This window comes from Microcebus murinus, chromosome 3 (genome assembly GCF_040939455.1).
Source record: "Microcebus murinus isolate Inina chromosome 3, M.murinus_Inina_mat1.0, whole genome shotgun sequence".
NCBI classification, from domain to species: domain Eukaryota; kingdom Metazoa; phylum Chordata; class Mammalia; order Primates; family Cheirogaleidae; genus Microcebus; species Microcebus murinus.
The window spans coordinates 5,764,464-5,778,778 of record NC_134106.1 but is presented as its reverse complement, the minus strand read 5'-3'; positions in this window follow the sequence as shown (position 1 = coordinate 5,778,778).

Below are 14,315 nucleotides of genomic sequence, written 5' to 3'. Positions count from 1 at the left end.
GACTGGTAACCACCTTAACGTCCAAGAGTAGGGGAAGAGTTAAATGCATTGTGATTTATGTCCTCAAAGAGCATTTAATATCAAGAGGAGTGTTGAAGAAACAAAGTTAAATTAAAATGTAAAGTAAATACAAAATTGTATACAGTATGATTCCCCAAATGTGGCTTTAAAAGGAAAATAATCAAACTACCAAATATATTTTTTTTTCTTTTTTTGTATTCTCAAGAAATTTTTTTTTTTTTTTTTTTTTAGATTTTTTTTTTTTTTTGAGACAGAGTCTCTCTTTGTTGCCCAGGCTACAGTGAGTGCCGTGGCGTCAGCCTAGCTCACAGCAACCTCAAACTCCTGGGCTCAAGCAATCCTCCTGTCTCAGCCTCCCGAGTCGCTGGGACTACAGGCATGCGCCACCATGCCCGGCTAATTTTTTGTATATATATTTTTAGTTGGTCAATTAATTTCTTTCTATTTTTGGTAGAGACGGGGTCTCGCTCAGGCTGGTTTTGAACTCCTGACCTTGAGCAATCCGCCCGCCTCGGCCTCCCAAAGTGCTAGGATTACAGGCGTGAGCCACCGCGCCCGGTCTCTCAAGAAATTTTTACATGAGCAGGTATTATTTTTATAATCAGGATCATCTAGTTTTTAGGTGATCTTTATAAAATTAGTTTAAGATTAAGGAGAATTTTCTCATTCCAATATTTAGTTAAGATCTGCATAAACTTTACTACCTCAATTGAATGTATCACTCCTATGATGAGGCAGGAAATTTGGGATATCGGAAATGTCACTGGTACTGCTGCCGAAGTTATCCTAGTTCTGACTTATGAATCCGTACTTTAACATAATGTAAGGTATTTTCCAGAAAACTATATTATAAAGTCTAAGTGCCAGGCTGAGTTGGCATGGTAATAGTTGGGAAAGCCTTAGCATTCAATTGTGTTTTCTATCTAAACAAAGCCTATTTTTCTGACCTAGGGTATCCTAAAATATGCATATTCTAAAAGAAACTATACGTAAACACTTAGAGTGTTTTAGATAAAATTAACAAGTACATGGATTGCAAATGTGAAAAGTCTTTTTCAATCTATATAAAAGAGCTTCTTCAGTTTTGTTTTTGTTTTTTCCTATTAAATCTAGTGCCGAATCTAATTTACCTTTTTCTGCATTTATATAATTTGATAGGGGGAATTAATATTTAAATATTTCAGATGATACTTAAAATACAGCTCAGAGCTTGTTTGAAGATCACCTACTTTATAGCTTATGTGCTACATCACTTGTTTTAGCTTTTGCTATTTAATTTTCCCTACGTTACAAAGAGAGAATTTAGAGTGCAACAATTCCACAATTATTCTATTTTTTTCATACACCATTATAACTGCCATTCTAAATGTGGTATTCACTGGGCTATGTTGTACTGGAAAATAAATATGTAAAAGGTGGGTGAGTTAGCAGTATACTTTTGTTTCTGAGGAACTTACTTGCATTTTAAATGCGAAATCTTCTAGCAACCTTATAAATGATTTACTCCATTCTTTTTAATAAAATGTATTTCAGAAAATTTACTTTGACCTTTAAAAGTGATTCTTCTGATATAACCTTATTGCTATGTTGTATCCTGTGGCCTACTTGAAATTTCTTTATGGCTTATGATTTGAAATAAAGATATTTCAGTAAAGAAAGAAACAGTTCACAGCAGATATATAAAGAGCTTTGTTGAAAAACGTATTAGAAAAAAATCCCCTGGATTTCTTCAAACGCTACCTGCTTTCATTCATTTTCACATTCATTCCTTCTTTTGTTTGTTTTTCATTCAACACATAGTTACCGTTACCTACAGTGCCCTAAATCATTTGTTAGCTCTTGAAATACAGATCTTGTTCACCACTGTACTTGAGTGTTTGGAGACGCTGAATTACACTGCTGAACTGTTTGTCACAATATTACTGTTGGTGTATTGTAAAAATTACAGTGTGTTCATTGTTCTCTCTGCCTGTACTAATTTCCTTCCTCCCAGCTGATGGGGAATTAAGGCAGACGCAGAGAGAAGAGGGCAAGATCGCAACCTCAGCTGGGGCAGGGACACAGGGAGTGCGGGGTCAGATTCTCTGGGGACATACTTGGGATACTTTCTATCATGCACTTTGAGCAGAGGACACTTTCCCAAGAAGGAAAAGCAAAACAAAAGAACACACACAGGTCAAGGATTTGAGGTTTGTTTGGTTTGGGTAGCTGTCTGGGAACCAGGGAAATCGAAACAGAGGAGGTTGGTTTTGTTAAGCCAAGATGTGCACATTCGTGGGATGACTTCGCTTGTTCGAATCCTTAGGGGACAATATCCACCTTCTAAAGGCAATGCTAATTTCAAAAGTCTGAGGCAAAAGTGCTTTGGTGTGATCCTTAGATCCTGTAGTGGTCTTGCCTTTGCATCCCGGCACCTACATCTTACCTAGTGCAGGACGCGTAAATGACATCTAACAAGTCCTTGTATGTTGAATCGACTGAGCCTTTCAGTTTTCAACTAATTGTGGCAACCAAATAGTAGAGAATCAATTCTTTCATAGTGGCTGCGTATAATATATCACAATCCAGTGGAGTGTGGAAAAGGAACATTTTCACAGCAACGGAGCTTCGGTCATTCCCTCTGCTGTGTATTTAGAAGTGTAATTTTAAAAGTCATAAGTCATAGGGAAGAATGGCTGTTTCTAAACCTCTTGGGAAATATCTCTTCCTTTTATTACCTGTGAATTATTATTTGGAATAACTGAAAAGCTAAAATATCCCCAGAATTAGAGAAGTAGGCAATATTGCTTGGTTCCTTTATTGCCAAAGGGACTGCTGAAATAAACGTGTTTTATTTGAAATGCGATTTTTAACAAGATTATTTTGCTTATAAAAATATGATGTCCTTGTAGAAATTCAGAATCTATAGGAGCATATTTTTAAAATTAAAAGTCACCCTGATCTTCCCACTAGATATAATCACATTTACATGTGCAGATAGATATACACATGCACATAAAGTGTCATATAAACATTATGTAATTCTATATGTATGGCATAATCTCAACTGTGTATTGTTATAGAATATTTTGCATTTTTACTGTTAAAATAATTTAAAAACTGAGAATTTTTTCTATTATTTTAAATGTAAATGTATACAGCTCATTTTATAGACTTCATTTTATTGGATGTATAATACTCCATTCTAATTGTTCACAATGGTGATTTGTTTCATGTAAAAATTCCCCTTTGGTGTAAAACGATAGGCTGTTACTCTCTTTACCTACAGAAGCATCGTGCAACTAAAGGAAGATATTTGTTAGATCAATTTGCTGTGCTAAAAAAAAAGAAAGGACAGAATGTGGCCAGCACTGAGTCTCATGCTCACCCACTCTCGTCCAAAACTAGAAAGAGTTAACATATGTGCAGCCACCATCAGCTCAGTGTGGGAAGGAAAGCGTTCTCCTAGTTAACGGCTTTTTTTTTCTTTTTAATCACACCCATAATGCAGCTAGAAGAGAATGTCAGGCCAAGATAGAAGCATTTCTATATTCTAATGAATACAGCAATAGGATTATAAACAAGAAAACTTGGAACACGGAAAACCAAAAGTGGAGGAAGGGATTCAATTAGACTCTGTCTATGCACACTACTCAGCAACCACAAAAATGCTGTTGTTTTCTAATTAAACACAAAGCAACTAGTCTCACTTTGGAAAATATATTTCATTCACATACATTATATAAAACCTTGTATCTTAAAAGGAGAAACTATATGAATATTTCCAGTTTGGATTTTTAACTCTGATTTTAAAGCATGACTAAGCTGTTTTGGATTCATAAATACATCCCACTTACTTAATTGTGTCCACAACAGGTGGATATAGAATCACACCACTTGTTGGCTCTACTAATCGCCTTTATGTCCAGAATTAGCACAGCGGCTGTCTAGACCCGCCGATGGGTGTTCGGCCCAGGCTGTGGCCATCCTGGCCTGCCGGACCGCTCTTTGCGAGAAGCGCCATCCCCTTTCAGGCTGGGGAGACGCGTTTAATCTTAGCGCTGTTTGCAGACGGACTTTAAAAAGCTGTCCCGAGAATACATCTTGGCCAGTAGTTTAGTGTGTCAAACTGAGGACGAGAATTGTGCTCTATTCTTAAAATGCAACTGTTTGCATGCTGGGAATATTAGCTGGGGTGGGGGGCAGGGGGGAAGAAAAGCTGGAGGTCAGGGAAGCAGCGGGCTGCAGGGTGGGAGCCCCGCGGAATCTGGAATGTGCCGCTGAGCTGAGGACAGAGGACGGGCACGCCCCGGGGGTGCCGTTTGTGGCTTAGTCGGATGTTGACTCTCCCCCCATTTGGGGTTGCAGATGAGAAAGGACAGAGCTAGGAGAGTCCTTTGTTTACTTAAACATTGTGTGCAATTATCTTTTGTGGAAAAATAATAGCATCCTTCAGGGGAGTCGGGGAGGGAACGCTTTCTAAGAGGAAGGGGCTGGAGGGTCCAGGTAAAATGTTCTTTGCACAGAGACAGCATCTTTGGAGATGGGAGAGTTCAGTACAATTTGGTATCTTGGAAACTCTCAGCATGATTGTATTAAAAAAAAATTGAAATCAAAGGCACTCTGTTCTTGCTGTTGTGGGGTGACCAAGTCCCTGTCTGGCTGTGGCCTTAGTGAACCGAACGTCCGACAGACCAGGGGCCCTGGGACCAACGCCGGGATCCTGAGACCCAGCCGGTCGGTGGCCCCAGGCCTCCTCCGTGTGCGGAGAGAAAAGCGAGGAAGGATGATTTATGGCATGTGCTCTGAGATTCCCTTAAATAGAAAAGACCAGCCGTTCATCTGCTCAGCGTGTTCACTATCTTCCGCGCCTCTCACGGTGCACTCGGGAAACACAGACCTGCACAGGCTCGCAGGGACAGATCTGGGTACGGGCACGATATCCAGATTGTTACAAGGTCCCACCCAGACTCCTTCCTCAGGACGCCCACCCCTCCATGACTGCAAGGCCCAGCGAGACAGGGGACCTGGCAGGGCCTGCCGTGGCCTTGGGGGCCACTGCCCCTCCGCCGCTGTCCTTTCTGCCCCCAGAGGGTCGATTTGCCCATTGACATGCTCTTTAATATGCTAAAAAAGTAGCTTACTAAATAATAAAGCCCAGACAATAATTTACTTTAGAGTGCATTATAAATTATGATTTCTACATAATCTTCATTTTAAACCAAACATTGCATTAAATTTATACTTTGAATAAAATTAAAATTAATTACATTCCTCAGTGTGTGTTGAGTAGATATTGGAAACACCCAGAGTGAGGATCTGGAACTTAAAACCTTTACAAAAGATAAAATAAAACTAGACAATAGAGCACTGGTTATTATTAGGTGTGCCAACTAGATGGCCTGCAGCAGAGCACTGGTTTGAAGGTAATACTCGAGTCGCCAGAATAGGCTGGCATTAGACCCACGTGGAACTGCTACGGATATTTTTGGAGACGGCACACATATAAATAGTTTTTTAAAATCAAAATTTAGCTGAGACTTGATAAAGTCTGATTTAATGAATTAAAATTATTTGCTGAAGTTAAATTATAATAGCTCTGTGTCTGTTTTCCTTGAAATAAGGAATGTTTTCAGGGCTGTATTGGACAACCTGCTGTCAACCCTGGAAAAATGAACTTCAAGGACACCATGCTTAGATGGAGAGGAAAGAGAGTGTGTGTGTGTCTGTGTGTGTGCGTTTGTGTGTGTGTGTGTGTGCGTGCACACACACATGCACACTCCTATGCACAGCAGTGGAGATCTAGAATCGAGGACCAAACTCTCTCTGGAACACACTCCAGGAGAGAGCTCAGAAGGGAAGTGCCATCCCAGTTAGTCTGGGCACCCAGAGTCCACTGCGTAGGCAGAGAGAGCACACGAGGGAAGGACTGCCCTGCAGACACGTTTGCCCGGCATCCTGAACCCCCTCTTGGAGGGCCTGTCATTCACCTTCTCCCATCTATCCTCTGCCCCTTGCTGTGATATTCTGCTGACACCATCCACCTGATGGCCTGATGTGGTCCAGGCAGCTCTGGGCAGAGGCTCGGACTGTGGTCAGGGCTCTGGCCGTCACTTTGCCCACGTCACTTGCACTGTTTTGGATGCATAGATCTCTTCATTAGTCAAGATGAGGTCTGGACTGTACTCTCGGGGGCAGGTCCTCTTCAGAGCCTTGACTCTGGGCAGGCACCAGTCTGGGACTGACACTTAGCCAAAGAGGGAAGAAGTCAAGACTACAACTAAACCTGTGGCTTTAGTCTCATTTTAAGCTCATGTTCCCAGTTGAGTTAATCAGAAAAGCCCAGAGAGTTTCATGGTAACATTGTCCAGGCCTTTTCCAATGCTAAACTCTAAAAAAATAACTGATCTCATTGAAATATCTACTTGGACTAGAAATATTTTATTATCATTTAAAATACTTGGGAATTCATCATGTTAGAATTCGTATATCCTACACGAGAACGAAGGAAAGCCGTTAGCCCTTTTTAAAGTACCTACTATTTTGTATATCTTGTACTCAACGGTTTTACATATGGTACCTTTTATGTCAGAGAGATGGCTGGGGGCGAGGGGTGAGTTTATGGCCCCAATTTGCTCCTGTGTCGATTGCAGATTTCCACTGAAGGTCCAAGTCGGGTATTTGAGAAACTCAAGGGCAGGAGGGTGAGAGGTTGTGGCGTAAGAGGAATTCCTGGGAGGAAAGCGAAACGATGACTCTTAGCCTCGATGTAGACAGAAGGGGAATAGCAAACCAAACAAACAAAATGAAAAGCCAAGTTCAAAGGGCTGTAGGAGCCCAGAGGAGATGAGGATGCCTCACCCGGAGGAGGGAATCCACAGCAGAGTGGCCTCGTGCTGTGAATGAAGGGCGCCCCACAAAGAGGGCACGGGGCAGAGGGTGTAGAGGTGAGGGTCAAGGTGAGGTTAGTTGTGTCTGGCGAGTGAGACAGAGCCCACTGGGGATACGGCCTAGAGCTGGGGACAGGCCAAGCGTGGAAGAGTCCTGTGTCCTCCTGGGACTTTGCCCTGACGTGATGCAACAGACGCAGCTGGAGAATCCGTAATCCATTTCCCGGCACTGCTCGGACGGTGCCCGGGAGCTCGCCGCAGCCCCCCTCGCTCCCCCCCGGACTTCGGAAGTGCACGTAATGCGACTTGACTCCTAGGAAGTTAAAGAGCAGAGCAACTTCATTTTGTGCAGGCGCACAGGTGTGGGGACGAAGGCAGAGAGAATCCTTCAAGAAGGGCACAGGGACTCGAACTGGCATTGGAGTGTGGCCGAGTTTAGATGCGTGAAGGGGAGGAGCCACAGCAACCTACATGAGGCTTTTGGCTGCAGAAAGATGCATTTGGGCATGAGCCTCTGACGCGGAAATAAGCGCTTTGGAGCTCAGCCTCACCAAGGGGAATGAAGTCACGGGTGGCGTGGCGGTGAGGGATTATTGGATGATGGGAGACCTCGCCTGGATGCCGGGGTGGTTGAAGGGCCAGCGGGGCGAGTTTAAGTTTGCTGCATTTATTTGCAGCAACATAGAAGTGAAGTGCAGCCATGCCTCCAGGGCCAGGCAGCCTTGGAACCCCAGGAACATTCCAGAGCAGGGCGGCAGGGCGGCAGGGAGTGGGGAAGCCTGCAGGGAGACAGTGCAGGTGGCCGTGGAGATCCCAGACTCATACTTCTTAACCTAGAGCTGGAGAAATGAAGCTTTGCGGGTGGTTTGCGGTCATTGGACTTTGCATTTCCAACTCTGCTTTCTAGCGGGGAGATAATTTTAACATTGCCAACTTTCTTAGGCAATGAAATAGAACTTGTTTTAGGAAGTTAGCCTGACACTAAGTTAAGAGGGAGGCAGGCAGAGGGCTGATACGGTCTGTATAGGGTGGGGTGTTCTGCAGGAAGTCGCCAAGAACGGTACATTAAGAAACATGAGGAGGGGACAGCCGGAGGGGTAAGTTGAGGCAGGATGTGAAGAAGAGAGATTCCACGGGAGCCCACTACCCCCATGCACAGAGAAGGGCCAGCTTTGGGGAGAAGGGGGTTCTGCGTGATGCTGGTCCATCGAGGGGAGCTGTTTTCTCAGCGTTCACTGACGCGGCCCAGGAGTCAAGGATGTTTACGCTCAGTTCTGAAGTCTTACAATTTCCCACCAACTAAGCCAGAAATTATAAAACCGGAATAGTTTTGCAATTAAATGCTGGAATGTTAAAAATATAACAAAACCAAAACCCCGCTTCTTCTTATTTTTTTTGCATTTTCTGTATTATTTAAGCCGTGATGGTTTGCGTAGACGCACAGTCTGATATCAGTACATCTCCGGGAACTGCGGGTGAGTGCCGTGAGAAAGGAAAGACACAAGAAGAAAAGCGGAATTCCAACGAAGAAAAGCGAAGCATCTCCAGCTTAAACACAAACACAACATTCGTCACGATCATGAAAAACAGAAGCCTGGGATAAAAATCCAAGAATTTTACCAATCCATGCCCCTTTTTATTAATTCATCCAATAAAAACTTCCACAAGCTCACAAAAGATTTCCGAAGCGCTGGGGAGTGGGGGAGGGTATAAATAGCTGTGCGGAGACAGGGCTCCGGAGATGGCTCGGTGCATGTTGACAGTATGGTAAACAAACGAGCAGTTGCCTTCATGACACAAACACTGGGACTCGGCTAGTTTTGATTCCGAGCTCTGATTCTGTGTGACTGTGCCACCGAAATTAAGATTTCTCACTTTACATCTCACCATTCTTGATGGGGCCAGCGCTGGTACAACATTGCATTCCGTCTAGAACGATTTCACCCTCGAAGCAAAACTGCAACATCTCATATGGCAACACGGCGTTGTTGTATTCATGACTGCCTTTTCTTTCTTCCTTTCTTCTTCTTCCTTTTTTTTTTTTTTTTTTTTTGCTAGGCAGAAAAATAACGTGGTTTGATGCAATGGCCCAACACAATAGGAGCTAATGAATAGAGCGTGTTGCACTCCAGAGACTGCCGTTCAATTACTGGTGGTGCCAATCAAGTCAGAAATATTAACCATGGTAACCGCAGACGTCCAGCTCTATGGCCGCGCGGGGAAAGCAGCTGCTCTGGGAAGCGCCAGGTCCCGGGAGGGACAAAGCACCACCGAGCCATGAATGGCTCCTTCCCAGAGGTGGGCACTGTCGGGCGACCCCTCTGAGAAGCCCTGTGGGAGGGGGGCAGGGATCTGTTGCCGGATGACTTGCAGGAGTCCAGGGGCGAAGGGACCACAGCAAGGAAGTGTGTGTTTAGAGGGAGCCGGATGGGGGGAGGAGAAAGGAATCGTGTGCTGCGGATCACTCGCCAACACAGCAATCCAGACTCCGTCGGGTCTGTGGGCTGTGAGTTACGTGAAAGGCAAGGGAGGTGCTGGCTGTTGAACTGTGTCCCCCTAAAATTGGTATGTTGAGGTCCAAACCCCAGCACTTCAGAGTGTGGCTGCAATTGGAGTTGAGTGGCTGCATGTGACTAGTGAAGACGAGGTCACGCTGGAGCAGGTGGCCCCAATCCCATAGGACCGGTGCCCTTGTAAGAGGGGGAATTTGAAGACACACACACACACACACACACACACACACACACACCATCTCTTATAATGTGGTCTCTGAACTCAAGAGGATTTGCTTTCAGCCTGGAGACATAAAAAGGAAATAGTGGCGACACTTTCCAGTTAAGAACCTACTGGGATGTACCATCAAATGCTAAATGGTCTGCTAAGCGACAGAAGGACACTGAATATTTTGGAGCACTTTGTTCCTCTGACCAGAAGGAGACAGAGTCTTCACATTATCGGGACGAAGATGGGGCAGAGATTTGAAGGTCTGCTTTTCTGGGATGGAAGGGGTGGTATTGGGGAAACGACATTGGACGTTCGGGCCAAAGACTTACGAGCCAAGTTTTGATCTGATATTTGTTCACAGTTGGATCTTAAGCAAGTTAATTAACCTCTCTGAACCCAATTTTCTCATTTGTGAGATGGAGTTTGCCATACCTACTTTGAGGACCGCCGAGTGGAAGAAACTCGGGAACAGAGGTGGCCGGGTTCTGTGAGCGGAGACCGTGATACCCGTGTTGGCAACAGAACCAACCTGCACATCCACGTGCGGGCGGCGTGGAGGTAGGGCAGGGAGAGAACAGGTTTCCTGGGGGCACCCCACCGTGTCGGTCCCGCAAAGCCTGCCTCCCACAGTCCCTGGGTGTCACCCCCATGTGGCCCTGCATGGCCTGTGTGTCCTCCCACCCTGGGCTGTGAGTATGTGTGACTAACGGACTGCTGCAAGTCTGTCCAGTGTCGCGTGTCATGTGTTCGGCCATGGCCATAACCCTAGGGCAGGAATCCCTCCCCCAGTAGGGGAAAGGGGGTGAACAGGACAGAGGGAGGCACCTTGGGCTGTCCTGCCCCGGCCACTATGACCTGATTTCAGTCACTCTCTGCTTGCCTTGTTCCTTGGGGTCAATCCTGTGTGCCCGTCCCAGGCACTGGTCCCCTCTCCTTCCATGTGTGTGGGCCTCGGTTCTCCCCCTATATGCAGCCCAGTGCCTGCGTGTGCGTGTGCACACGTGTGTGTGTGTGTGCTGCGTTCGCTTATTCCCTCTCTCTGTAAGCCTCTGCTGTTCTTGACCCTGTGTCAACTCAGTGCTGTCTCCTCCCTAAGCACCCATGTAGCACGATTTCCACCCGCTCATCTGACACTGATCCCTACGGCTTTGTTTGCCCACTTTTTTTTTTTTCTTTGAGACAAGGTCTCTCTCTGTTGCTCAGGTTGGAGTGCAGTGAGTGACATCGTCATAGCTCACTGTAACCTCAAAAAATTCCTGGGCTCAAGGAATCCTCCTGCCTCAGCCTCCCAAGGAGCTGGGACTGCAGGTGCACACTACCGCACCTGGCAAACTTTTTAATTTCTTGTAGAGATGGGGTCTTGCTACGTTGCCCAGGATGGTCTCAAACTTCTGGCCTCAAGAGATCCTCCTGCCTCAGCCTCCCAAAATACTGGGATTATAGGCATGAGCCTCCATGCCCAGCCTAAACTGTAAACTTCTTGAAGGCAAGGGGGCCTGGTTTGATGCCATTATAAATTTTAGAGTGTGTTAAGCTAGAGGTTGCAAAAAGGGCAATCCTAGTATGATGGATTTTATACGGCCCAAGCATGTTTCAAAGCTTTTGAATGGGTTGTTACTTTTAAAAACTGGGAAATGTCACATAAAAAATCTATATTTTGAGCTTCTCAGAAGATCTGGTGATGCCGGGACACATTCTGACACAGCAACCGTCTCCCGCGGCTGCTCAGTGAGGACCCCTTTCCGTGGGTGAGGCCCCCGTCGCCGCCGGTCCCACCCAGGCCCTCTCCACCCTGGGCTTGCTTCAGCCAACGTCCTGCAGGGAAACCCACCCTCGTCCCGTGGCTGACTTTCTGGTGCCGGCGCCCAGCTCCCCGGGCTCCTGCTATTGCCCAGTGCAGTCCCCTCTTGACGAGAACCCAGCCCGCCAAGCTGTGGCCCGCTCTGCCAGTCCGGTGGTCGAGACTTCCCCCCGCCCTCCGCCAAGCTGCGCTCAGCGCTCGCCTGAGCCGCCACTAACAGCAGCCTTCTCATTGCTCTCCTTTCATTCGGTCTTTTTTTTAATTGAGGTAAAATGCACATAACATAAAAGCCGCCGTTTGAGCCGTGCTCCAGTGTGGAGTTCAGTGGCGCCTCGAGTGCGCTCAGCACGCTGTGCAAGCATCGCCCTGGTCCAGGTCTGGAAGTCTTCCTCATCCCAAACGTAAGCCCACACCCGCTGAAGTCGCTCACTCTTCCTCCTGCCCCCCAGGCCCCCGGCAGTCACGGGTCTACTTCCTGTCTCTGTGGATCTGCCAGTTCTGGACGTTTCGCATCAATGGAGTCATATCGCACGTGGCCTTGTGTGTCTGGCTTCTGCCGTGGCGCAATGATGTCAAGGCGCATCCATGCTGCGGCACACGTTCCCGCTGCCTTCTTTGTCCTGTCCGAGCCACATTCCCCGCGGACGTGGCCGTGCCGCGCCTGTTTCCGCGTGGGTCAGCGGATGGGCGTTTGGGCTCTCCGCTCCGGCCCTTGCGAATAGCGCTGCACCCACACGAGTGCACCCATTTTTGTCTGACCCTCACTTGCTCTTGCCTCCCACTGTTTCATTCTCCCCACAGCCAAAATAATCTTTGCAAAGATAAATCTGATCTTCTCACCCCTTTGCCTAAACTTGTTTCAGTGGCTTCCCTTGCCTTATGGGATAAAATTAAAAATCATAATGCAGCCTACAAGGCCCCAGGTGTCGTGGCACTGTGCCCCTTAGCCCCGGGCACCTGTTTAGTTCCCAGAACATGACATCCCTCTGCTGCCACCGCCCAGGACCACGTCCCTTCCAGCTCAGCCTGCAATTCTGTCTGGATTCTTCTCTAGCAAGTTCACTCTTAATGACACCTGAGAGTTCGACCAAGGGCTCACTTCCTAGGCCAGACCTTAATGGCCTCCAGACTGCCCAGGCCCCATGCTTTATGTTCCCTTCTCCTCTGTGGCATGTGTCGCAGTCACAATGACAGTGACTAACTGCGCGTCCCTGAGGAAATGATAGACTCAGGAGGGCTGATACAGGGCTGTCTGGGACCCAGCTGCAGATCCAGCCAGCAGCTGGATTTCCTTACGCTTGCTAGGTGCTCAACATCAATTTGCCTAGGAGCGGGTCCAACCCCCAGTGACACCAATACCTTTGACGGTCTCTGCCCTTGCTGCTGTCCGACACTTCCTGGGCTTGTACCATGTGGGGCAGGAGCAGGGAGGCCCCTTTGTCCTGTGAGGAATTCGGGGAACGCGCGTGATTTCCTGTGCGGGCCGTGCAGACGGCCACACTGCCGTGTTCCCTGATAGCTGCGAGCCGAGAGGTGCAGCCTTTTACTCGGAGACTGGAAGAGAAGATGAAGGTGCCATGTGGAAAAATTGCTTTCATCTGGTCCGTGACTGTTTTGTGTTAAGCAGAGGCGCTGCAGCCCGAGCAAAAGTTGAGAATGCACGATGGCTGAAATTTATTAAGCTTCGGGCCAACGTTCATGCATTTGAAATGATGTCAGAGCCCAGGAGACAGAACCACTTAATCTCCTGCAGGAGACTGAGGAAAGTTAGTGCCCTGTGGAAGATCACTCACAACATGTTCCTCTTGGAGCAGGCGTGGGCAGTCGGGGTCCAGTTGCTCTGCCAGAACCAGGGCAGTGGCAAGGAGACTGGACGTGGTCCCCACAGGTACCCTTTGGAGGCTCCAGCTGGGGCCACACTCTCGTATTCAAAGAATGGACCATTGTAAGTGAATGGCCACTGTGTGGAGAGACAATGTGAAGGGCTTCACCTCGGGGTGGTGGCCTGGGGCAGCGGCCACCAAAGCCAGCATGAGATGAGCAAGGAAGACCCGGCTGGATAAGTTCTAGCTAAGGTAACCTTCAGATAATTCTGACTTTTTTTTTGCAGCTCGTTGCAAATTCTTAATGAGGAGATTGCTTTGTCAGACATGTTTTTCTCTTAAAAAGTTTTTGATGAGAAAATATTGATGATAAGGCATTAATGATCCTTTAAAAAATGGCTAGCATCCATTGAACACGCCCCTGTGCCAGGCACTGGGCTGCATCCTTTTCATGCATCCTTCCTCGAAGAAGTCCCCAGGGTGACCGGCGCAGGCAGGTGCTCTGATTAGCCTCATTTTATGGATGGAACCGAAACTTGGAGAGATTAACTTACTTGTCTAAGGGTATTTAGTTAAAGGCGACAGAGACTCAATTCCAACCATAGGTTTCTTAACCACACAGCTATTTTGAAGGTTTGGGACAAGCACAGGAGCCTCTTAGGGCTCCATCCTACACAGCAGGAAGTAGTTATAGATGGTGAAAGAGAGAAATCCATCATCAATGTGCCCAAAGAACCAGAAGCAGATCCCTCGAGAAGAATGTACATGGACGCACACACCGAAACCCAAAACAAACTGGGGAACCAGAAGCTTCCAGCAGCAGTGCCTTCCTCTCAACCATGCAGGGCCCGGTGAGTTGGTTTGGGTGGATGTTTGGGCTGGTGTCATGTGACCGGACTATATACACAGCCATCCACTTGGACTCTGTTTCCTGGAATTGCATTTCTGGCTCAATGCTACATTTGTCTTATTATATTACCCATTTGATAACGTCAGAAAGAGATGGCTCATTCTCAGCAGTCACCCATTATAATAGCCTCATGGCAAAACAGTGAATACCATGCTGGAATTTGCAGG